At 37.0% G+C, this 27,577-nt stretch overlaps 1 pseudogene; it reads right to left on the reverse strand.

Annotated features, from left to right (window-relative positions):
• Nucleotides 1-220: 220 nt before the first annotated feature.
• On the reverse strand, nucleotides 221-27,352 carry LOC140532228 (cytochrome P450 3A24-like; annotated as a pseudogene).
• Between the last annotated feature and the right edge of the window lie 225 nt (nucleotides 27,353-27,577).

Consider the following 27,577-nt stretch of genomic DNA (forward strand, 5'->3'; position numbering starts at 1 on the left):
AAAACTGAGTCTTTGAGAAGCTGTGAATTGCATGTGATCACATAGCTGGTAAGTTTGAAAGTCAGAATTTGAACACAGCATTCTATACATATATCACATGGCCTCTCTAACAATATATTTCATATGCATTTTTCTAGGAATTTTCCAATTTTTATTCTTTTTCTTTATTTTTGAAACAGGTTGGGGGTGTGATGAGAAGGTGAAGTAGAGTGAAGGGTCTTCTTTTTGTGCCATCAGCTCTTTGATTTCTACTTGTCAGCATCTAAGGTTGTTCTGGGCACAAGATTCAGAATGACTGGCTTTATGGGCTTCATAAATCCCTTTGTGTCTAATTCCAGGGGAATATGTAGAGGAAAACAAATGGAATATGTTGGATTGCTTGATTCATTCAAAAACAATTTATTAAGTGCTTACCAACTATATGCAAGGTACTAGGGATGCTAGGATATGCTAGGAGATAGGGAATGCACAGACCAAAACTTAACAATCCCTGTCCGCAAGAAGTTTACATTCTATACATGTTCATATATACACGCATGCACATATATGTATACATATATTTCTATACATACACATATATTCATATATACATACACATATATTCGTATATACATACACATAGATACATATAATAGATATATGTGGAGAGAAATGTACATACACATATATACATATATGTGTACATGTATGTGTATATATACACATATGCATGTGTTTATGGACACACAGAAAGAAAATATAAGGTGATTTCATTGGTGAGGAGGACAAAATAACTTAAGGAGGGGGGTTAGGAATGCCTTCGAGTAGGAATAGTAGTTGTGATAAACCTGGAAAGAATCTAGGGATATTAGGAAATAGAGCTGAAGAATTTGTGCATCCCCAAAATCAGAAATAGTACATGTGTAATAAGCCTGGGTGGAGACATGTAGTGTCAGCTCTCACTGGCTCTGATGATTGTGAAATTTTCAGTGTGGAACTTATACCTCAGAAATCAGCAATTGCTATCAATCTGGACTTGGTTTCTTTTTTTGGTGATGGTCTAGACTTAAAAATGTGTCAATAATGCAGATTAAACTTAAATACATGCTGCCTTCCATGCCCACCCAGTTATTAAACTTTTACCAGAACACACTGCTATATTTATATTGAAGTGAATCAGCAGTGTGCGGTAGAGCACTCAGAGAATGAAGTCATCACCAGGTTGAAGACCTGGTGACTATAGGCCAATTACAATAATGTTAGCAATTATTATGGCAATCACATTTATTATCTATTACATATTGCACATATAATAATGATAATTCCAACTGACATTTACAGAGCATTTCAAGGTTTCCAAAATGCTATACAAACATCCTTTCATTTGAGTCTCATGACATCCTTGTCTATGGTTCCCTCTTTCTCTAAACCAGTTTGTTCAAATTCAGAATAGAAACTGAGGACCACTAAATCATACACAAAGATACCTGGTGGCTACATATTGACTTAGTTTCAAGGTATAATGTATTCTACACTTTATTATTTTTATTTATTTTGCTAAATATGTCACAAGTACATTTTAATCTGGGTTATGTATACATACATACACATATATGTATATGTACATATATATACACATACATATATATATATAATTCATTTTCCTAAATATTTCTCAAGTGCATTCTCATCTGGAATTCAAAAAGAGCATAGTGAGTTACATGGATTTTCTGTTTTATACCTATGTTCTTAACCCCTCTATGACTTGAATACTATTCTCCCTAGTCAACAGAGCCCAGTTAGTGGACTCTGAAGAAAGAAGAGAAGGTTTTTGGTGAACAATCTATGACTATAGTTTTATAGGTCCTCTCTTGTTATAAATTTCTATTCAATTCAATCTGACAAATATTTATTTATTCAGCTGAGTGCCTATTATGTATATGGCACAGTTCTGGACACTTACTGGGAATCCAGAGATGATGATTACTCCTCTTTATCAAGAACTTATCATCTAGTGAACAGGATAAGTGCAAAAACATTGCTTTAAGAGAACATTTGCTATGAAAGCAAGACAAATAAAATACGTGTGGGGGAGGGGGTAGCATCTGGACATCAGGGAAGGCTTCATGAAGGAGGTAACTGATTAAGAAGTCTTAGAATATTGGTGCCATTTCAACAGATGAGGTCTCAGGGACAGCAGCCAGGAGAAGGGAAATCCAGGTAAAAAGCATGGCATAAGCAAAGACACAGAGGTGGGGAAACACAGGAGGGGGTTCAGGAATGTCTATTAATCACATTTGACTGCAGCTTAGAGGAGTAGTGAGAGTAAGTCTGGAAAGACAGAATGATGCCAGATTGGGGGTTTTGAAGGTCAGGCCAAGGAATTTAGCCTCCATTTAGTAGGCAGTGAGGACCCATCTAAGTTTTTCAAGTAGGGGGATTCTTAGTAATCATTTAGCAATACCGTTAACAGCTCCTACAAGTCAGAATAAAAAGTAAGGATAAATAGGGTGATGCTCATCTCCTACCAATCAGCAATAAGACAATTGAAAGGTGAGTAATTATAAAGACCAAGAGAAAGTACCTCCTTTCATTCCCTGGGAAGGCAGGAAGCTATAAGTATAGTTGTTGTGTACATGATGTATATATGTTGTATACATATTCATGTGATTGATGTGTCAGGGTTTTTGCTGAATTGTTTTCCATGACTGTCAATCTTATCTACAAAGGAATGCTTACTGGATGGTGGGGTACATTTGGCAATGAATTCAATATAAAAGTCATCAATAAATAGGGAAGAATTGAATACACAAAATGAAGGAACTAAATGTCCCTAAAGAAGCATGCGTCGCTTAAAACCCCTCAAGATTTCTCTCTCCGGGGTCTCTTTGCAGGGCTCCAAGGTGAAAATCTGTAAAAGGGTGACCATGGAAGTCTTCATGGTCAGCAGAGCAAACCTCATTCCAGTGCAGTTCTGAGCACCAGCTCCAAAAGGAAGGAATACATATGGGTTAATGGACTTTCTTCCTTCTTGATCAAACCTGGTTCCAAAGAATAAGTTGAAGACAAAGGTTAAGAGAAGGTATAAACCTACTTGGTCTTCGAATTGGATCCAAACTCCATGGATGTTTCCTTTATAGTCCTCTCTTTCTCTTTTCCCTTCCCCTCCACATTTAGAGGATTCGCCAACCATACTGAGATCCATGTTCTCTGAGATGGAAGTTTACTGAGAATCCAGTCTGGAAATGATGCTCACCCAAGGCAGCATGTGTAAAATTAGGAGATGTGGTCTTTCATTTGTAGGAAGATTTGCTCCTGAATTTGGGAAGCTACTGGCCTAAGAGTGGAGACCATAGTATGTCAGAGCTGTAAGGGACCTTAGAGCTCATCTAATCCAACCACCTCATTTTACAGTGAATGAAAGTGAGTCCCCTGCCCCAGAGTTAAATGACTTGTTTCATTTCATACATGTAGTAAGTAACAGAGTTTGGATTCAAATCCAGATCTTCTGACTCCAAACCCAACATTCTTTCCATTCTACTATGGACTGTATTCATAAGAAGTTTTGGGGGTCACATAAGCATGAAGATCCCTAGAATGCTGTTGATAAGGACAGCAGGAAACACCCAGTTCTCCCTCCTGGGCAGACAGTCTCTGTTATTACAGGCAGGACTATCAATGGTGAAAAAAAATTTAAAACAGGTAAAATTTGAATTGAAATGTACATCAGAGCCATCTTAAAGGAGAGAAGGCATTGGCACTACATGGAGTTTGAGGGGAAGGGGAAAGGACCCACTGTGTATAAATGGAGATGGAGTCATTATTGCCAAGCAATAGGAAAGCAGACTCTTGTCCCCACCCTTTTAAATATGATCATATATATAAAAGTACTTCAGGTCTTTCTTAGCACCAGTTCATGGCACTACCTCTTTCTCTAAATCTTGTTGTCCCCCTACAGTTCCACCTGCCTTGTGTCCCTTTTCAGGGGCAGGACAATTCCCCTAGTTACATACCCAGGGTATGCCATTTTCACCAGTTATAATGCCAATCTAGATTAGTTCTAGGTAAGGACTTGTCTGTTAAGCAGAGACGGCTGGGTCATGATTCAGCTATCTCAGGAGAGGCCAGAATTCCTTTCAGAATTTGTTATGCACACAGGCTGTGATGTGTATTTGTCCCTTATGAATGTATTAGGTGAAAACCTCTGTTTGACAGAAACACAGGCAGATTTGTTAAGCAAGTCAAAAAATAGCTCTGGATTGGGAATCAGTCCACCTAGTTTCATTCCCCAATTCTATCTTTTGCTAATTAATAATAATAACAAAAATATTATTGTCATTATTATCAACATGGCATAGCAAATATAGAGATGGTCTCAGATTCAAGAAGACCCAGGTATAAGTTACTCTTCTCAGAACTGGTTGTATGACTGAGCAAGTCTTTTCACATCTCAAAATTCTAGATACTCTAAGATAGTAAATTTCAGAGAAGGTGCCTTCCTGCATTAATAAAGGTAGTTACTTATACCAGTGAAATCAAAGGTCCAGTCCCCATCCTTACTATCATCATGTTCACTGTTGTTAACGTGTGAATTTGTCCAGGGAAGATGCTGACCTTTGGCCAACCTTGAGGGTTTGTTCCTGACTGAAGTTACACTTAATACTACTACTCCAACCCACACCTGGCACTCCTAAATCTTGCTCAGTTCCCTGTTGCCAGGATCTAGAATGCCATCACTGGTTCCTGTCTCATTTGTCAGGTTTTGACCCCACAGTGATGCCAGAATAAGACTTGCTCATAACCACAGCTGGGAAATTACATTTTATTTTCAACACATCTTTATCCTTCTTGTTCCTCATTTGTCTGGCCCTGAGCCAATGTCCCTATGGCTCTGGTTTTAATATCTGGCTAGCAACCCCTCAGTGTTACAGCTGCACAAAGCAAGTTCCATTGTTGTTTTCTTCAGTGCAGTTAATTAAATTCCACACACAGTCTATGACCCCACATCATAAAGAATCCCTCACCAGAGATGCTAGGGCTAACCGTCTACGATCCACATCCCATGGAAGTATCTTGATTACCTTTTCCTGACAGTCTCAACAAGTGGCCCTCTAAAGTTAAGCAGTCCACCACCTCCCCTTCACGTACCTTTCAGGACGGAACTCTTCAGGTTCTGGCCAGTACTCTGGGGCATGATGCAGAACATAGACAGGAACCATAACCACTGTCCCCTTGGGAATCATTATCCCATTGATCTCAGCAGTTTTCTCACAGATCCTCTCCAGGCATCCTCCCAGGGGGAAAAATCTGAGTGTCTCATTCACCACCATGTCCAGATACTCCATGTGCACGATGTTATCATAGGTGGGGGCTGCCTGAGGAGAAAATCCAGTTTTTGCAGAAATGAAAATCATCAGCAAATATCTATCAGATGTTTACTACATGCAAAGCAGTGCTCTAGGAACAACAATGGGCAAGCAACAGAATACTCCAGTTTGATTGTTTTAATAAATAATGACTTATTTGGCAGCAAGGTGGTATAGTCAAAAGAGTCTTAGACCTGAAATCGGGAAGATTTGAGTTTAATCTAGCCTCAGACACTTATGAGCAGAGCACTAAACCTCTACATGCCCCTGTTTCTTCATTTGAAAAGTGAAGATGAAAATTACATCAACCTTTCCCCATTGTCATGAGGAGGAAATGACATACTGTTTGTAAGGCATTTTGCAACTTTAAAGTGCTACATAAATGGCAACTAGCTATTTCAGAAGCAGGAATCAACAATAGGCTTGGGCCTGGGGCTCCTGCTTGGGAGATATGAAGTCTCTGAAAATATAGTTCAAGTCCATAAGGAATTAATAGTGAATTACCATTCCTAAATGAGTGGCATAGTACTATCTTGTCACTGGTAGAATAGATATTGTTTCCAACCTTAACGCAACTGTAATAGCACATCATGCATATGGTAGTTGGATCCAATAAGACTTTCATTCATGCATATATTCATTCATAATTCTCCTATTGATTCATTGACCATCCATTCATTCTTGCTCTTTCCTTTAGGCAAAAGATAAACACTGAGTATATCTGTGGCTAGAGAGATGATGAAATTTTGAAATTATCTATTCTGTCACTTTTGAGGAAATGTTTTTTTGCCACATCTTGTTATGTTTGAGCAAGTGTATCTCAAAATGCCATCAGTTCAGGTACAGCTAATTTGGAGGTCGTGATATTTTGGACAAAGAGTAAAGACAGAGCTTACCAGCATACTTTCTATGAAGGAATGAGTTGCCAAGCAAATGAATGGTGTAGAGAATTTACAAAGAAAATGTTTGAAATGGCTGGAGAGAATAAACTATTTTCAAGTAATTTAGAAGCACTAATTTACTTACAATTGCTGTGTTATTATGAATCATTATCTGATTATTAAATATTCCCTACGAGGACTTCACTGAACAACACAGCTAGCTTATTAGCTATTAATGTATACATTGCAAAGAAATACAGCTAATACTTTTTGGAAAATATGTACTCAGATTGATGTTGGACCATTTGGTCTTAATCTGTAAGGTTTGGCTGCTTTGGGTTAGATAGACTACTCTAGTACTACACGTTTGTTGTGGCAGATAATATTGTATTGAATGGTTATCATTCAGAGAACAATAGAACTTTTGACTGATTCCTCTGTCTCTCTTACAGAAATTTTGGGAAACATGTTTTAGTCTTATTTTGTGTGTTTTTATGTCTTTGTTTGTTTTTTTGTCTTTTCCCAGGAATGAGTATGCTTTATTTCCAGCACATGCCAAACCATCCTCCACCTTTTCTGAGTTCATATCTTCTGTAGTCTGTGTAATGTCAATTAATCCTTGATTAGCATTAGTCTTGAACTGTGTAATTCCTTGTTTCTCTCATCAGTCCTAGTTCATATTGGTCTTCAATAAACATTCCTTTGTTACTAAATGTTTATTGGATGGAGTTATTTCTTTTGTCAGCTGATAGGATAAAGATATATTATTCATTTCTAGGCTTAGTAAATCCTATGTTAAGCAGCACACTTAGGCTTGAGAGGCATCATGTGAAAGTAGCTGTAGAGTGGCCATAGATTTTGAGGCTACAAAAACCAGAGTTCAAGTCTCCACCCTAGCACACACTGGTTGTCAGACCCTGGGTAATTGATTTAAGCTCTCAGAGCTTTAGGCAGCTCTCTATGACTATGATTTGTAGAGATAGTACTGACCTATGTGAGCAGAGGAAGTTTCTCCCTAGGACCTCTATTCACTAGCAGTGCACCATTGAAATGAGAGTTTCAGTCTTCATCCTTCCCCTTTTAGACTGAGTTTGGTTTGAAGGCTTAATAAGAATGATTAACTTTGGGAGAATCTGTCAGATTACTCACCTTGAAGTCAAGAGGGTGAGGGAGAATAAATGCCTGTGCATTCCTATGCTTTGACCTTTGCCTCCTATTGTATTTAAGAGGACAGAGAGAGACAGACAGACACTGAAAGAGTGAGAGAGGTTTTTTTTTCCATTCTGGGTAAATAAACAACAATAAACCCTTATTGCATACTAGATATTTGTTGAATTGAGCTAATTGATTAAACTGAGTAAATAGACATTACTTGTCCTTTCTCACCTTGTTGGGTAGAGTACTGTCTATCTCCTCAAGGAGTTTCTTCTGGATTTCAGGATGGGTGGCCAAGTTGTAGGCAATGAAGGTGAGGGTTGTGCTTGTAGTTTCATAGCCACCAAGAAGAAAGGTAACTGCTTGAGCCAAAATCTCCATTTCAGTCGGAGCTTTAAGGAGAGAACCAAGTTATATGTGTGAGATAAAAGTAGTCAATGGTCAGAACTATGCATAGTACCCAAATTCAGAGCCAAATTGAAATATTTGACTCTGGGTCTTGCATGGGGGCAGCTTTGGTCATTCACTGATCAAAGCAAAATGTGGTTAAATTTATTGTTTCTCCCTAGAACTTGTAAAATGTCTATCTGACATCTGAATTGGAAGCTGAATCCTATTGGTTGCTGATGGAAGTTTTATGAAGTCATTGAGCTGAGCTCAACAATGACCTGGTGAGGATTTTTACAATGGGATCAAAACAAAACATAATCATAAACAGAATCATAGAATTCTGAAGTTACATGGGGCCAATATCCTCAATTATAGAGGAATAGATTGAGGGTCAGAATATTTTAGTTTGCCTAAAGCCACACAGCTATTAACAAATACAAAACGAGAATTTAGATCTCCAACCTAAAGTCAATATTCTTTAGAAAATATTATTTTAGCCTTTAATTTTCCATCAGTACTATTTACTTGGACATCATGACGTCTATAAAGGACTACTAATAGAAACACTGAGCTTAAATTTTAGTTCATATTCACAAACTCTTATCATGACATTACCCTTTGGAGAGTTACTCATCTCCTTAGAACCAGGGTTATTCCATGGCCTGGGAATCAATCATTAATTGCAGGAAATCCACCCGATCCTGGGAGAAGAGAAAGTTTCAAAATAGTGAAAATCTGGTTTACATGATTGTAATCATATAAGCAGGATCATTCTTTCTATAACCTCCATCCTTTTCTGTGGCCCGATTATAAAATTTTTATATTGAAAAGACTGATAGAAGAAAAGGTTTATGATTCTTAGACATTTCCAATATGTGATATATCTGAGGATTCACTAAATCTTGACAAGGAGAAGATCGTCTCCTTGACCAGTCCTCCCCCCAACTTTACATTTATATTTTCTCTGGTGCAGTCATCTCTCCATCTGTACCGTAATAGCACTTAACAACACAGAGATGACTCAAGGCAAAACCATGGCATGAGGAAGACTTGTTTCTCAGTTCCCATCTCTCTACATCCTCTCCAAGCCTTCCACATGCCTTCCACTCTCTACTATACATCTTTATAAAACATACCTACTTTCATGACAGAAAAGATCTAACAAACTAATTCATGTTACAGTGTTAACAGTTGATCACTCTTTGAAGGAATGTGTAGCCAAGTTATAAGATATGAAGATTAGAATCATGCTTATAATTTGTAGCCAGCAAAAAGGAAACTTAACACCCTTGGTAGAAATTTCAATTTCAACCAGAGTTTTCAGGAGAAAGCAATTCAAAAGGTGAGAGAAATGCAGCCAACAGGAGGACCTTGGATAGCCCCCTAGTTCACAGTCAAAAGGAAAGTGGGGAGAAAGCTTAAAAGAACAAAGACTTCTTAAGTGTCTACTATGTGCCAAGGGATTGTGCTGAAATTTAGAAATATTATCTTAAATATTTCACTTGGGGTCTTCAATGTGTTACAGTTTGATTCATGTGAATTGACGCAGAGTGAAGTGAGAAAAACCAGAAGAATGTCTACTATGTATAAGTGTTTCTACTAAAATAACAACCACTGCAAAAATGAAAAATTTTCAAAGATTTAAAATCCATGATCAATAAATAATCAACCATGATTCCATGTATTTAAAGAGATGTGGTTTTGGACATGGCCAATAAGGGGATTTGTTTTCTTAACCATGCATGTTTGTTACAAGGGTTTTCTTTTTCCAGTGGGGAGAAAAAGTGGGCAAAAATGGAATGCTCACTAATTGAAAAAAATTTTAATTAATACCACAAAACTCTAAGTTAAAGAATGAATCTCTAAAGAAATTAATTTGGAAGCCAGTAACAAGATGTGAGGGAGGTATTTTTCTTACTTCTCCCCCAGCATGGCATACTTTCGTAAGGGAATTTTCTCCATCTTAACTCATGCAAAACCTTGAGATGTGTAGAGCACCCCAGATATTGAACTGACTGTGATTATGAAGAAGACATGGCTGAGATTGGTAGCAGGGTCTGGATGGAACTCCAAAAAACTTTCAGGACTAATAATTTAAAGACCTTTCAGGCTCTTCTCTGACCTCTGATTTATGCTATGACTAGTAAAATAGGAGAGCATTAGGTTTGATTGACAACCGAGCTTAATGAAGATTTTCTCTGTCTGTGTCTGTCTTCCTCTCTCTCTCTCTCTCTCTCTCTCTCTCTCTCTCTCTCTCTCTCTCTCTCTCTCTCTCTCTCACACACACACACACACACACACACACACACACACACACCACACCACACACAATCAAAGCTCCAGAGGAGACAAGTAACTTCTCCAAGGTCACATAGGTAGTTAGTTATTGGTAGGATGCAGGCAAGAACCCAGGTCTCTTGATTCTCAGTCATACCTGAACATTCCACTGTCTTTTACATTCTAAGATCACCCAACCTGAATATTCCTCCTCATTTCTTTTCACCTCCATTACCTGAGCAGGCATGGTGATGCTGCCCCGAATACCAGATATGAAATGCATTTATTCAATGGCTCTACCACCCTGGGCAAATCATTTTAAATTCTTGGTGCTCTCTTTCCACAGCTGCAAAATAAGATAATTCAATTAGATAAATTCTTAGTTTCCTTCTAACTCTAAACTTAGGATCCTATGAAAATAAACAAAATGCATTTTTAGACAAGGATGTGTACTCAGGCCCAATTTTCAGCAAGGCTGACGCATATTATACTCAAGGGTTAGACCTACCCTTCTATTGCTCCTTTGCCGATCTACCATGATATGTCACATTGCATCCACAAGAAAGTTCACAATTTCTCTAGATAGAAGAGTCACATTCTTTTTCTCCAATATGGGTACAAGAGAAGGAAATATCACTAGAGAAAAAGGCAAAAGAAACCAATCAGTATAGTATTAAAAAAAAAAGGAGAAGGAAGCTTTGCAGAGAGCCTTTCTAGTGACAATGATGAGACAAGACATTGAGTAGGAGAAGTGGGAGAAAACACTAGGGAGATCATTAAACTGATATTGATCCTAATTGCAATCCATCATTTAATACTATAGGATTATGATATAGAAGAACATTGGTTCTGGACCTGGGTTCTAATCCTGATTCTGACACTTTCACTCTATGTCACCTTGGACAAGTCATTTCCTCTCTTTGTGTTTCAGGTTGTTCGTCTGTAAAGTAAGGGGGCTGAACTAGAAAGTCTTTGAGGTCTCTTTCAGTTGTGATTCTAGAATCCTTTGAATTAGGTCAATGATCTGTATGTATATTAATAACTTCTAATTCAACAAAATTTTTTAATGGACTGACATTTCATGAGATAAAATTCAACGGAAATAACATTTGTTGTGCAAAACTTTGCGTTAAGTATCTAGAGTAAAGGTAACATTTTGTCCTGGACCCCTTGGACAATCTGGTGAAGCTTATAGGCCTTTCTCAGAATAACATTTTTAAATGCAAAAAAATAAAATATAAAGGCAACCAGCTACATTGAAATGTAGTTAGCAAAAAGTTTGTTTTGTCTTGTTTTTAAAACTAAGTTCATGAAGCAGGTGGTGACTCAGTGAACAGAGAGCACTGGGAGTGGAGTCAAAAAAGATCTGAGTTCAAATCCAACCTTAGACACTTTCTAGCTATGTTACCCTGAGCAAGTCACTCAGGCCCAGATTGCCTGAAAAAAAATCCACTGAATCTCCTGGAGAAGGAAATGACAAACCATTCCAATATCTTTGCCAAGAAGACCTCATGGACAGTTGTTCCATGAGGTCACATTGGACATGCCTGATCAACTAAACGATAACAAAATTTGTGGACCCCAGATTAAAAATTTCTAGTTTATAGGAGTACAAAGAAGAATAAGACATGACTATTGCAATAACTTCCTAATAAATATTTCCATCTTCATTCTACCTGCCCATCTTCTAATTCATTGTTCCCACTGCAGCTAAGGAAATTTTCCTTGTATTTGTGGTCATTCCTTAGCTCAAACCCTACAGCTTACAGAGTAGTATTTCAACATCTCTGCCATGTAATGCCCTCCATAATCTGGCACCATCTTACCTACACAGCTCTTATTTTTATACACCTCCCCTTAAAAACTCAACTTACTGGTAAACTTCACTGCTTTCTGTCTCCTGAATACAATGTGTGCTGTTCCTCCTTTATGTAATTTTCCAAGTTGCCCTGGCTCTGCCTGTAACATTATGCCTTTTTCCTTCCCTAGTTAAATTCGTATCCATCCACTAAAGTCCAATTCAAATATTACTTCCCTCAGGAAGTCTTTTTATCGCAAGCAATAAGAATTGTTCCCTTCAGATCATACATACTACTTTGTTTTCATCTTGTTAAAGTCCTTGTTGTGTTATATTGTATGTGTATCTTATGTCCCATCTAGATGGTAAGTTACATGAAGGCAGGGCCAGTAACTCACAGACACTTCAAATGTCTCTCAGAGTCTAGGAGAAAGCCGTATACTATAGGTGCTTGATATGTGAATTGAAACGCACTGAACAACTTTAAAGTGAGTAGAGGGGATGTCAGATTTACAGAAATCACTACAGCTCTAAGTAAAGTATAGCAGTGTCTGTGAGAAGTGCTGAGTTCTCAAGAATTCAAAGGGAGATCCTGATGGAGAAGAATCCCAGTGAAGTCTCTTTGTAATGTGCTGCTAAACAAGTGTATGATGAGAAAGTGAATGTCAGCTTAGAGTTTAGCAAGGAAAAACGATGGAAGCATGCCTGAGGGTCTCAAGCTTTTAGGCTAGGAGAGATCTAACCATACCCATAGAGAAAAGGAAAAGAGTCCTTGGAGAGCCAAAGGCCAGAAGGGAAATATTCTTTAAGCTTGGAAAATGAGTCTAACAAGAACAAAATTTAAGTGAATCATCATTGTGAGCACTGAATTTGGAATCAGAAAATCCTGACTTTTCCTCTATTGTATCCTTAGGTAAATCATTTCCCCTCCTTTGACGCATTTCACATTTCTAAAATTATAATTTCTAGCTCTAGATCAAAGTATATGAAAGATGATTTTTCTAATGAGTCTGTCTCCCACAGAATTATTTCATTCTCTATGTGGTGATACCTCTTCTAAATGGGAATGATGGTGGCAAAAACCATGACCCTGGTTTTGGATGGTTTATGGATCCTACATTCTAGTCAAATCAATCTGGCTTTCAATCCATTTCCTGAATTTGGCACTCCATCTCCTACCTCCATGCCCCTATGTCCCTTGGTTCCCAGAGTTCCCTTCCTCCTCAACTCAGTTTCTGAAACCCCTCAGCTTCCTTGAGGGCTCAGTTTATGTTCCATCTCCTGTGCAAAGCCTGTTCGGGTTCCACGCTATGTGTGCGAGTGGTCTCCCTTCCTTCTCATGATGCACACTCATTCCTTTAACAAGCTACATATTGCCTGCAATATACAAAACTCTATAAAAGACAAAAATAAAACTGTAGTTACCTTCAAAAAGTTTATATCTATTATTGGAAAGCAACCTATACATAGAGATATAAATGGAAAATGTGTACAGAAAGTATCCAAAATTTATGTGTTGTATCCCCTTGTGAAAGGCAGCTACTTATTCAGTAAACAGAGAGCTGGCCCTAGCGTCAGGAAGATCTGAGTTCAAATCTGACTTCAGACACTTATTAGCTATATGTTCCAGGGCAAATCACTTAACCCTGCCTGCCTCAGTTTCCTCATCTTGAAAATGAGCAGGAGAAGGAAATAGCAAACCAATACAAGTATCCTTTCAAAGAAAATCACAAATAGGGTCAGAGTCACACACAACTAAAATGATTGAATGAAAACAATCATTGGTGAGATGTAAGTTCCCTGAAGGTAGAGACTTCATTGTTTGGCCTAGCTTTGTCCATATATGCACAGCACCTCCCACAGTGTCTTGCTCAGCAGACCTTCAACAAATGCCTATTATATTGGATTAAATTCCCAATTTGTCAGTCCAAATGCTCTGCCAAAAGACAACTCTATAGAAATAATGAGAGCTAGCATGTGTACAGTGTTTGATGATCTGCAAAGCACTTTGCATATATGATCTCATATGATTCTTACACCATCCTTGTGAGGTAAGGGGGCTATTATTGTACTAATGTAACAGACTGACTTGCCCAGCTAGTCGAAGTTAGGATTTAAAATCCGTTCTTCCTGACTCTAGGTCCAGCATTCTAGACACTGAGACACCCAGCTAGCTCAGGAAATTGAGGATTCTTCTATGACATGAAAAATATATTTGATTCTTTGTTCCTGGGACAATGTTTTCAAAGGCTTTTAGTATTTGAATACTGGAGCATGAATTATGGCCCCTTCCAACTCTTGACAAGATGAGTTAGGATTGTGGAGCTACAAAAACACTCAGGTTGGGAGTGAGCACTCATTTAGGTGTTTTGAAGAGGAATCAATCCCATACATATTAAGATAAGCAGAGGGTTTAAAAAGCTGAAAGAGAGCAGCTCCTTGATGCGCACAAGGAAGGGGTCATTGGGCTTGTTAATGGAGTCGATATCCAGGCCAAAAGAAGTGCTGGTGATGATATCCAGGCTGTAGGCCCCAAAGACTCTGCAAAGAGAAAAAGATCTTTGATTAAAAAAGAAAAGTGGCAGGAACTCAAGATTCTCAGATGATTTTTTTAAGATTTTCTTAAGTACCCACTCACAGTATATATTTAAGTACAAAGTTTTGTGCTAGGGATTATGGGAGATACTGAATAAGTGTAACTATTGATGACTTGAATACCATGTATACATACATGCATGTGTATGTATTAATAATACATGTGCATATTATTATATTAGATAACAATTGACATTATTAATACATTGCATTGATATAACATATTAATATGTAAGTCTATATACCCACACATATATATGTTGATCCTATGAGAGTAGGCATCAAGATACCTTGGGTTCTACTTCCAGTTCTGTCACTGTTTAGTTGAATATCATTACATAAGCCATTTCACCTTTCTGGACCTCAGTTTCTTACTCTGGAAAATGAAAAATGTGAAGTCAATTCTAACTCTGTGGCCTTATGTCAAAAAAAGATTCTTCCAGGTTGGAAATTCTAGGAGTTTATAATTCTGTGATAGGGTATATAAGGTACTATAGGTGTATGGAAGAAAGAGTAGAATCTACAATTATTTTGCAGCATCTTAATGACTAAAGATGTAGAAATCCTCCAAGGACTTGGTGGCCTAAGAGTGGAACATAAAGGGAAATAAAATGTTTAAAAGTTATGCAAAGACAGTTAAACAGATGGTCTTAACTGTTGTAACAGCCAGTTATGCTCCTTGGAGAAGAATTCCTTCAGTTGTGTCAAAAACAGACTTCTTTTAGAATCGGAAAAATATTTTGTCTCTGCCCTTGAACAGGGAATATTTTCTTATTCCAATAATAGAACCTCATGCTTGCATTCCAAATAATTCTCTTTTCTCCCTTGACTGATGCTCCTCTTTCTCTATCTTTTCTCCCCTAAGTTGCCACAGGATGTTTCTGATTTGTCATACATTTCCTCCAATACGGGCATAGCACATTTAGTAAATGTTTCTTCAATTAAAAAAAAAAGTTGAACTGGATTCACATAGCCTTTTGGAATAATAAAAATTAATTAATATGTTGTTTTAAGGACTGCAAAGGGCAGATCTGATCTCATTTGACCCATACAAAAGTCCTGAACTCTAGATACTACAGGTATTATTATGCCTATTTGACAGATGAGGAAAGTGAGGTTTAGAGAGGTTAGGTGACTAGTCTAAGGTCTCCCAACTAGTACATGTCAGATGAAGGATTGAAATTCAAATGATGTCTAGTGTGACTATAAGCTCAGTGCTCTTTGTACTCTGTTCCCAACTGCCTAGGATAGTCATCTGTGCTGGGCCATAAGAAAAATACTCTGAAATATGCCAAAATATATCCCTTATACAAATCTTCATAAAGGGAGACAGATTTTTGAGACTGGAATTATGTAGAGTCACTTGAGGAAACTACTCTGTGCTTGGAACCTCCAAACATGCTCATAGATGAAAATGTTTCAGTCTTAAACCTAGGAGAAAAAAAACATAAAAAGTCTGCCCTATGTATCCTTAATCATCTGAGGTGTCCATTTCTGAGAGAAAACAAAAGAAAATAAAAACAAAACCAGTCACTTTGCCCCATAACCTAAAGACTGGAGAAATCTTTGCAAGGATATATATTTTTTCTGCTACTGATTTTAAGGTCAGAGACAACCTTGATGCCATAGATAGAATGCTGGGCTTAGAAATCCAAAGACCTGGGTTCAAATTTTACCTCAGAAACTCTGTAAGTTACTTGAGCTGTACATGTCTGTCCATTGTAACTCTCTATGACTCATTTACTAAGTCACAAATTATCATGGAGGAGGCAGGAGGAGCTCCCATGACAGTAACATCACCAACTTATGCTTGCCCAATGCTTTACCATTAGAATAACATTTTCACACAGAAAAAGAATAGCCAACGTTTATATCACACCTGCAAGTTTACAATGATGGTTGAAGAGAATTTTCTTAGAACAATCATGTGAGGTAAAGAATCGTTACCAGCACATCACAGAAGATAAAACTGAGGTTTTTATCAATGGAATGTCTTACTCAGAGTCAAACAAACAAATCTTGCTTGTGGATCTAATGATAAGACTGGCCATTCCATGGGTTCAAAGATTTAGATAGAGCTCCAAGAGATTTTAGGAACCAGGAGTTCTTAACCTTTTGTGTGTCAGGAACCTTTTTGGTAGTCTGGATGCATATTCAGAATAATGCTTTTTGCCATCATTCATAATGCTCATTTTATATAATACTATATTTCACTTGGACTTTAGTGAAAATAAAAACATAATCAGTTTACATCCATGGTCATGGGCCCCTTGAAATTTTACCTCAATCCTCTTAAGGGTTAAGAATTCCTGACCTAGTCCAACCACTTAATTTTAGGAACAAAGAGTGAGGTCTTGCCAAGCTAATAAATGGGCAGAGCCAATATTTGAACTTAAAAGAGCAGAAAGGAAAAGAAGTTTATTTAGTCCAAGCCCAATCACTTATCAGATGAGGAAACTGAAGGACAGAGTCATTAGGTAATTTGTCCAAGGTCATATAGGTAGTTAATACCAGACCTGAATTTGAACTCAGGACTTTGGACTTCAAATTCAGCACTCATTCCACTGCAACACAACACCCTTAGCTTCAGTTCTATATCACTCTCAGCCTTTCTTCTGCTCAGTCACCCACAGCCTCTTTTCTCCAAAGCAAAACTTGCTCTGGGAACTACTCTGAAAAATAACTGTTAAAAAGTTAGTTGCTTCTTCCAAATAGATTTGTATTATAACATGGATCAAAGCCTTAAGCTATAAGAATGAGGGTCCTTAAGTAGAACTTAAATTGAAAAGCACAATTCTACAATTATTGGGTGCAGAGTGAGATAGGGGACATTAAAGAGGAAATTTCCTAACACAACTGAAAGATGAAGTCTCACCATAATTGGTACAGATCATGAAGTGGACTACATGGAGAAGTCATCAGGGATTTTGTAGAAAAAATTCCTGCTAACTAGATGAGACTTCCTTTACAGCTGAACATCTATTAAAAACTTTTGGCACAGTTCTTTTATTTGGGGCTAATTAAACTTTTTCTTCCAAAGCAAAATAGCAACTCTTCTAAAACTTGCCTGGGACACTGGCAGTTTAATTAAGGTGCCCAGTGTCACAGAGAAAGTATATATAAGGGGCAAGAGTTGAACTTGTCTTCTTAATACTTCAGCCAGCTTTCTATCCTTTATGACATACTACCTTCTTTATAGTTGAGGTCAATGAGGTCATTATATCTCAAAGCAAAAATCTCCCTCTTTTTGTATCCATTGCAACTTCATGTTGTTTCTGGGCCTATAGACTTGGAGTAATCTGCATGTCTAGGAAAAGACAAATGTCTGTTTCCACGTCTCTGTCTCTGTCTCTGTCTCTGTCTCTCTGTCTCTCTCTCTGTCTCTCTCTCTCTCTGTCTGTCTCTTACTGTCTCTCTCTCTCTCAATTAGACTTATGACTTCATTGGTAGAGGGATTTCAAATGAGAAACTCCCTCTACTAATAACAGATTGTCAATTAGTTTTCTTGGAATATTTGAAGTCACTTAACTTAACTAACCAGTAAGCATCAGAGGCAAGACTTGAACCCTGTTTTTCAGGACTCTGAAAATATCACTCAAGGTCTAGGCCCAGATTACCTTGAACTCTGTTTTATTCAGCAAAAAGGATTTCCATTCTGAATTCTCTAATCAAGCATTCCCCAATCTTCCAAAAGCAATTGTTTTTCCCTGCAAATGCTGGATGGTCATACTTACTCCTTCATATTCAGAGACTCATCTTTGGTCATTCTGTTCTTCATGTTTTGTATCAGAACATCTACATGGTGTTTGACAAGGTGAAACATCTGAAATACATCCCCAAATCAATAATTTCTAGAATGTCCAAAGGGATACACATTTCTGGTTTTGCTAAATACTTCAGTCCATATAGCCTAGAATCCTAATTCCCCATATTAAAGAGAAAGGAAATTATTTTTAATTGAAAGAGGAAGAAGGTGTTTTCATTAACTGGCCTTAAAGTTCACCCCAAACAACATCTTTCTTTGGGCCCTTTTTCTTAAAAATCACTACAAAATGTCTAAGTCTACTTCCCTGCTGAGACTGCAACTGTCTCCTGTAGCTAAAACCATGAGCAAGCTCACAGTTATTTTTCCCACACCTAAAACAGATTCAGAAAACTATCAAAGTAAGTCTAGAAGAGTAGTGATGAGAGAATCTTTCCTAGTTAATACTACTTGGGACCCGCTAAAAGGTTGTGATTCCCAGATCTCAACTGACCCTGAAATCCTTGAAGACCTGAGTACTCAATATATATATAAATATATATATATATGTATGTATGTATGTATACACGCATGTGCATGTGTGTGCATATCAAGATATGTATATGCGTATGCATATTTGTGTGTGTATACACACAAAACCAAACATGTTTGTATGTATGTAGCTGTATGTGTGTGCATATATTTATGTTTGTGCATGCATGCATGCAGGCATACACACACAGAGAAACTGAATGGTGAAATGAAACTAGTTATTGGGAGAAATAGGAAGTAAAACTACAATAAAGAGAAACTTCAGTGTGCTCCCTTTTAAAACCAAGCAAATCTAACAAAAAGAATAGACTATGGAGAAGTTAAGGACTTCTAGATAAATTGTGGTGATTACTGAATGGATAAGAAAAAGTTATACATATATCTTGATGATTACATGGCATCTTTACAAAAATAACCAGATACTGGTGGGGAGGAAGTGTGAAGGGAGATTGATGAACAAAGGCAAAAAAGAAGTGATAAATACATCATTTGCTGATCAAATACAATAAAAATTATTTTCAACAAAGAGACACTTAAGAAAGACTTAAAAGTTCATTAGATCTTCTGATAGCCAAGACAGTGGAGTAAGCAGTAAATTGTTGTAGCTGTCCCATATTCACCTCCAAACAACCATAAAATAGCTCCCCAAAACAAATACTGGAGCAGTAGCACCAGCAGAAAGGCAGAATAGAGTGGTCTTTTAGCCCAGGAGATTTGGAGGTTGGGCAAGAAAAATCAATCTTAGGTAAAAAGGGAGTACATTCCAGGATAGGAAGTGTTCATCTCAACAAACCAGCAGGTGATCCTGAGTCACAGTGTGACAAAGCAGGCAAACATCAATACCAGCACCCCCCACATGTTTTAACATAGCCAGAGAAACTGGCAGACTCCAGCTCCAAGAACCACCACATGCTTCAGCACAGTACAGGGCAAAGAAGCATCCTAAGGGCGGGGGGCAGGAGGGGAGAGACAACAGACCTCCTTGTGCTTCAGTATAGCCCCAGGGAAATGAAGAAATATCCCATTGGCCTCAGCACACGTAAGATACCACCACTAGAACCCCAGATCAGCACCAGGTAAGCTTCCAGATCCCTACAGCCTCTAGAAGTGCCAGCCAATGCCTCAACATAGTACCAGGAATAAGAGTCCCCTGTGGACCTCAGGACAACATCAGTGCAGCACCAGGTAAACAGCTGGGGCCTGCAGCCACCTGCACAAGATGACTGGGGCAGGACCCCTTCCACCATGGAAGCAGAGGTCAAATTTAAAAGAAAGGGAAAAGGCCCGCAAATGAGCAAAAAAATCAGAAGATAAAAAAGAATTGGACCATATAAAGCTATTATAGTGACAGAGAAGACCAAGACACAAACTTTGAAGAGGACAACAATGACAAAACAACTATGGGCAAAACCCCAAAGAAAAATGGAAAGTGACCTCTAGTCCAGAAAGAACTCATGAAAGAGTTTAAAAAGGAGCTTAAAAATCAAATGAAGTTTAAAAAATGGGAAAAGAAATGAGAGTGATGCAAGAGAATTGTGAAAAAAGATTTAATAGCTTGGAAAACTGCTACAAAAGCAAAATTGACCAAATCAGGGGAACCTGTGCCCTTGTGGTCACATGTGGCCCTATAAGGCCCTCTAGCGTGGTCCTTTGACTGAATCCAAATCCTTTTGGGAATTGTTCTGTGAAGTTTGGATTCAGTCAAAGGGTCACACTTGAGGACCCAGAGGACTACATCTGGCCTCGAGACCACAAGTTCCTCACACCTGGGCCAAATGGAAAAAGAGATACAAAAATCCATTGAAGAAAACAACTTCTTAAAGAATACAGTTGGATGAATGAAAAAGAAAGTACGAAAGTTAATTGAGGCAAAAATACCTTAAAAGTTAAAATTGGACAAAAGGGAGCTAATGACTCTATGAGACATCATGAATCAATCAAACAAATTCAAAAGAATGCAATGATGGAGGAAAATGTAAAATACCTTATGGGAAAAACAACTGACCCAGAAAATAGATCCATTAGAGACAATATCAGAATCATTGGACTACCTGAAAGCCATAATCAAAAGGAGGACCTGGACAGCAATTTTCAAGAAATCATCAAGGAAAATTATCCTGATGTTTTGGCACCAGAGGGCAGAATAGTCACTGAAAGAATCGACAGATCACTTCAGGAAAGAAAACCCAAAGTAAAAACCTCAAGAAATGCCATAGTCAAATTTCAGAACTGTTGGGTCAAGGAAAAAATACAAGTGGCCAGAAAGATAAGATTCCAATCTTGGGGAGTCACAATCAGGATCACACAGATCCTGACAGATACAAAACAAAAGGATCAGAGGTCATGGAACATGATATTCTGGAGGGTAAAGGAGCTAAGAGTATCACAAAGAATCACTTACCTGGCAAAATTATGGCAAATTACATGAAGGGGAAAATGGTCTTCAAGGAAATAAAAGGATTTCAAGTCTTCAGAGCTAAATAAAAAAAATGACCTCAAAGACCAAAACCCAAAATAAGCATAAACAGAGAAAAGAAATCATAAGGGGTGTTTACATCCCTATTTGGGAAGATGATCCTTACTAGTAACTCTTAAAAATTGTTTCAATAACCGTACATATAGAAAGACTATACTTTAAAGGTATGGGCAATAAGGTGAATTTGAGGGAATGACATTAAAAAAATTAAGAAATGAGAAAGAGGAGTACAATGAGTGCAGAAGGAAGGAAGAGGTGGAATCAGTTAAGTTATCTCGCATGAAGAGATAAGAAAGACATATTACAATGGAGGGGAAGTTGGAAGGGTGGGAGACAAGCATAGCTGGAACCTTACTCTCATCAGTATTGTCTCAAAAAGAGAATCATACATACAATCAGTTGAATATAGAAATCTATCTTACGTGACAAAGAAGTGAAAGGGGTGGAGAGTAAATAAGGGGGAAGGAGAGAACTGACACAATGGAGGGCAGATCAGGGGCAGTGGTAGACAAAAGCAAAATACTGGTGAGGTGGAAAAGGGTCAAAGGAGAGGACACTCAGGAGGAAGAGTAGGATGGAGGGAGATACACAGGTAGTAATCATAACTGTGATGTGAATGGTATCAACTCTCCCATAAAACAGAAACAATTAGTAGTGGATCAAAAACCAGAATGCTACAACATATTGCTTACAAGAAATACACTTGAAGTAGAGAGACACACAGAATATAGGCAAGGGACTGGTCCAGAATCTATTATGGTTTAGCTGAAGTGAAAAAAAACGTAGGGCTAGAAATTCTGATGATAGGTAAAATAAAAGCAAAAATGCACCTAATTAAAAGAGATAAGGAAGGAAACTACATCTTGCTAGAAGGTACCATAGACAATAAAGCAATCAAATTAGAAGAGCAAGAAATAGTCTGTCTGTCAGTTCTATGGCGAGAGGAAGAATTCATAACTGAACAAGAGAAAGAAAGCATTACAAAATGTAGAATAGATAATTATGTTCAAATTAAATTGAAAAGCTTTCGAGTAAACAAACCAAGGAAACCAGGTTTAGAAGGAAAGCGGAAAGCTGAATCAGCAAAAGTCTCTGATAAAGGCCTCATTTCTCAAACATGTGGAAAACTAGTCAAATTTGTGATAATACAAGCCACTCCGCAACTGATAAATGATTAAGGGATATAAACAAGTACTTTCAAATGAAAAAAATCAAAGCTATCTATAGGCATATGAAGAAGTGCTCTAAATCACTTTCTCATGGTTTTTTTTTTAATCTGTCTCTTCTTCCACAACTGTGATGAATATAAAAATATGTTTTACATGATAGCATATGTATAAACTATACCAAACTGCCTACCATTCTGAGAAGAGAGGAGGGGAGGTAGGAAGGAAGAAAAATTTGAAACTCAAAATCTTGTAAAAATGAATGCTAAAAATTTCTTGCCACGTATTTGTGGGGAAAAAATAAAATACTATTTAAAGCATAAAAAAAGTTAATTGGAGATAAAATGCTATAAACCTAAAGAATTGTTAGTTCAAAGAATAAAACATAAACACAATAGTCAATTTCATCAAAAATAAAGAAAACAATAAATAAAAAGCAATAAAATGGAAACAAAAATAAAGACAACAAAAAAATTGGGGGAATGCTGCAAAAGCAGTATTTAGGGGAACTTTATATCTCTAAATTCTTTTATCAACAAAGAATAGAAAACCAAAAGAAATTGAAAATATCAATAAATATAAAAATAGAAATTCTAAAAGTGAAAACAAGAATAACAAATGACAATGAATTAATAAAAGTGGGAGCTGATTTTTGTGAAACAACAGTCAAATAAACCAATAGCTAATCTGACTTTTTAAGAAAGAAAGTAAAGTCATATGAACAATATACAAAATGAAAAATATTTCATTTCTATGAAACATTCAAAGAACTATTAATTCCAGCAACAAGTAAAGTGTTTGTAAAAATAAAAAAAGATGAGACCCTACCCAATTAATTTTATGATATAAGGTCTGGATACCTAAACTATGGAAAGACAAAACAGAGAAGGAAAACTACAAAGGAATATCTGTTACAAATATCAATGCAAAACTTTTAAGTAAAATATAATAGGCTATTGCACATATGAAAATGATATTACATCGTGATCAGATTGGATTTACACCAGGAATTCAAGGTTCATTCTATTTTAGGAAAATTATAAAATTATTAATAAGAATAACAAAATGTCAGGTGATTATATCAATAGTTGAAAAAAAAACTTTTGACAAAGCACATCAATTTCTGTTACAAACACTAGAAACATAGGAATGAATTGATCTTCCATTAATATATATTTAAAACCAATAACCATCATTAAACTTAGTAGGATAAAACAGAGATTTTTCCAATAATATCAGGATAAAAAGCAAGGGCTTTTAAAAAAATAATAGAGAGAATAACCACAGCCATCAGCATTTCTGTATATTTCCAACAAAATGCACTAGGAGAACATGAAAATACAAATTTCATTTAAAATAACTATTGAATGCAGTCACTTCCCAAAAGATAAGTGATCAAAGGACAAGAACAAAACATTCTCGAAAGAAGGATTATAAAATATTCACATGAATGAAAAAGTGTTCAATTTCACTAATAAGATAAATGCAAATCCAAAGAACCTTGAGCTTTCACCTCACCTAATGTAAATTTGTAAAAATTACCAAAAAATGGCAAGTCAATGTTGCAGGGATTTTGTAAGGATCGAAATACCAATACATTGTTGATGGAGGTGGGAAATAGTGCAATCATTATAAATAGCAATTTGCAATTGTGCAATTAAAGTGACTAAAATGTCCATACCCTTGGACTTAGAAGCTCTGTTACTGGAGATATACCCCAAGGAAACCATAGATAAGAAGAAAATTTCCACACAAAAATATTTGCATCAGCGCTTTTTGTGGCAGCAAAGAATTGGAAAAAAGAAAGTAAATTCCCATGAATTGGAAAATGACTAAACAAATTGTGGCATGACCATAATGGGATATTACTGTGATGTAAGAAATGATGTGTTTGGTAAATACAGAAAAGCATGGAAAGTTGTACTTGAATTGATAAAGAGTGAAGCAAACAGAACTTCTATATTTACACATCTACATATAGATTTATATGCATATACAGTAATTGCAACAATGTAAATTAAAAAAAACACACCACAAAATTGAATGTAACAAAATTCCCTTCTCCATCCTTCCCTTCCCCTTCATTCCTTTCCCTCTTTTTTCTCTCCTTTTTTCTTTCTGATATGGGAAATGTGGAAATTTGTTTTGCATAACTATACATATTTGTAATGTATTTTGCTTTTCTTGCCTTTAGGGAAGGGTGTAGAAAGAGTGTGAATTCAGAACTGAAAATAAAATAGAATTTAAACTAAAAATAAATGGAAGAGTGGGATTATGGGCAACAATGTTACCACTGTTGCATTTTTCAAGTAGTTCTATACCACCACTCCATCTATCCATTTTGCTTAAATAAGCTAATTTAGAAAAATTTTGAGTCTTTTTCCCCATTTACACATATTCATGATAGCTAGATAGTATACCCCAGTTTACGTAAAGTAAATGTTGACTATGATCAATAATACTCTTACGATGTCAGAATCAGAAGCCTGATATTATTGGCAACAGGAAGGAAAAGGAAAAAAAAACAGGGAAAGGAGCATGAAAACCTGAATGTGAGCAGACGGGAGGCTGTAAGGGAATCTGACACAGTCATCCTCAATCTTCATGAACACTGTCTATCCCTATGATTCCAACATTCTTTCAGTCCTTGATCATCACTATCTAAGCTTTGACAACAGATTGAATAATACTTACCTCTTTCAGTTTCCCACTGGTGAATGTTGGGGAGATAACAGCCCGGATCCACTTCCATTTCTCTCCTTTAACAACAGTGAGAGCAGACTCCAAACTTCCATTTAAACCAAAATCCTAAATAAATAGAACCAGGAGCCAACTGAGTTAGAGGAAATTGATGTGAAGTTTTTCTGAGTAAGGAGTGTCACTTTGACACTGATAACAAGCTGTGTTACTCCTCTCAGGAAAAAAAAAACTCTTTAGAGATACAGGAGGAGGCTGGATAGTAAGAAAGTGGTAGACAAAGATTCTAAGCTTCAATATTTTGGACTTGAATATAATAATTATGGGCAGAGTTTTTAAAATTTGTGTGTGTGTGTGTGTGTGTGTGTATGTTCAGAGAAACCTATGGATCCCTTTTCTGAATAATGTATTATTTTCAATTTAATTAATACATTTTAAATGCATTAAATCACAGGATTTTTTCATTTCAATATATTTTACTTAATACATTTTAAATGTATTAAATGCATAGGATTACAAAGAAAATCAATTATGCTGAAATAAAAATGTACTTTTTTTCCTCGTTCAAGTTCATGAATCTCTAACCTATCCATGGACTTATGGATTTCAGGCTAAAATTCTCTTTCTTAAAGTCTCCTGTCTTTGATGTAGGCCTATCCCTCATAGGTATTCGGGATAGCAACGACAATTATTAAGGGGAGGAAGATAGATCTGGAAATTGTTGATTTTTAAAAAAAGACTAAAACAAATCAATAAAAGTGAGATTTTTCAAAAGAGATGCCCTAAGAGAAAGGCCTAGCTCACTTTTCAACATGCATCTGCCTGGGGGATAGAAGGAGAGCTGAACTATTGCCAGGAAGGACACATGAACATGTTAACGATGATGATGATGTAGACATTTATATAGGCTTCAAGGTTTATACATCACGTTATATTCTTGATCTCATCCGAGCCTTTTGCCGAAAACCTTGGGTTTTACATCATTGTTGGATATCAGTTTTGAACATTATAACATTTTACAGATGAGGAAATAGAATCAAAAGAGAAAAGTGACTCCCTACTGGAGTCACTGGTGGGAATTGACACTGGCTCTTTCTAGACTGCAGATCCAATGGTCTTTTCACTGTATCACACAGCCTTTCAAAAATGCAAATAAGATTTCTCTTTTAATCTTATTATAGTAACACCCATTAAGCTATTAATTCCTTGAGGGCAGACACTCTCTTTTGCCCTTCTTTTCATCCCCAGTGGTGAGCCATAGAAGGCAATTTTAAAATCTTTATTGACTGACTGACATCCAACTAGAATGGGCCCAGACTGACATCAAGAAAAGTAGATGATTCAAAGGAAATTATTCATAGCTACACTTGGCTTAGTTATTTAAAAACAATTGTCAGTAGACAAAGTTCTAGGCTTTTATTGTTTTATGGACCAGAGACAGCCTGGTATAGTGAGTAAACAGCTGGCATTGGAGTTAAGAGACCTGGGTTCAAGTCCTACGTTTGACATATGCTAGCTATGAAATTGTAAGCAAGTTACTTATCTTTTCGGTGACTCAGGCAACTCTAAGACTGTGAGTTTCTGATTTACAATAGTGGAGGAAGTTTGGATTAGCTACGGAGCAGATACCTATTGGAGACAGGAAGCCTAAGCTTCCTGAGTTCAAATCTGGCCTCAGGCATTTACTAGTTGTGTGACCCTAGGCAAGTCATTTCACCCTGTTTGCCTCAATTTCCTCATCTATGAAAAGAGCTGTGGGAGGAAATGGCAAAGCACTCCAGTATCTTCGTTGAGAAAATGCCAAATGGAGTCATGAAGAATTAATAACACAGTGGCATATACAATAAGAAGTTTCATACTGAGAAATAACAAACCTAGACAGTAGGAAAAGGAGAAGGAGGGAGGAGAAAAACAATTGCCTTTTAATTTTGCTCTTGTTTCCCCTAACTGCCCTTACCAACCATTTGTAAAGCCCTGTCAACAGGCACCAAGTGAGAAAAAAACTGCCTTCCTCTGACTTGTGTAAAGCTGAGAATGATTAGGCCACAACTCTCATAGCAACTGCTTTGACCGTTCCTAAAATATAGTATAATAGAGAAAGCACTGGACTTGGCATTCATAAAAAGACACAGGCTCATGTTTGAGCTCCACATGCTAAGCCTGTGATCTTAAGCCATGAATGAGCTTCAGTTTCCTTCTCCAATAACAAAGGCACTATGATCCTTACAGGGATGTTGTAAGGAGGAATGAGATGTGGAACTTCATTTCCAGCCTCCATGCCTTAGTACTGACTGTCCCCCAAGCCTATAATACTCTTCCTCCTTATCTCTGTCTTTTGGAATAACTGGTTTCCTTCAAGTCTCAGTTCAAATACCACTTTCTGAAGATGGATTTTCTAGATTCCTGCTTCTGCTAATGCATTCCCCTCCAAAGTTAATGTCTATCTACTTTATGCTTAGATACATGAACACATGCATACACATATAAGTATCTAAGCATATAT

This window comes from Notamacropus eugenii, chromosome 3 (assembly GCF_028372415.1).
Source record: "Notamacropus eugenii isolate mMacEug1 chromosome 3, mMacEug1.pri_v2, whole genome shotgun sequence".
Lineage (NCBI taxonomy): Eukaryota > Metazoa > Chordata > Mammalia > Diprotodontia > Macropodidae > Notamacropus > Notamacropus eugenii.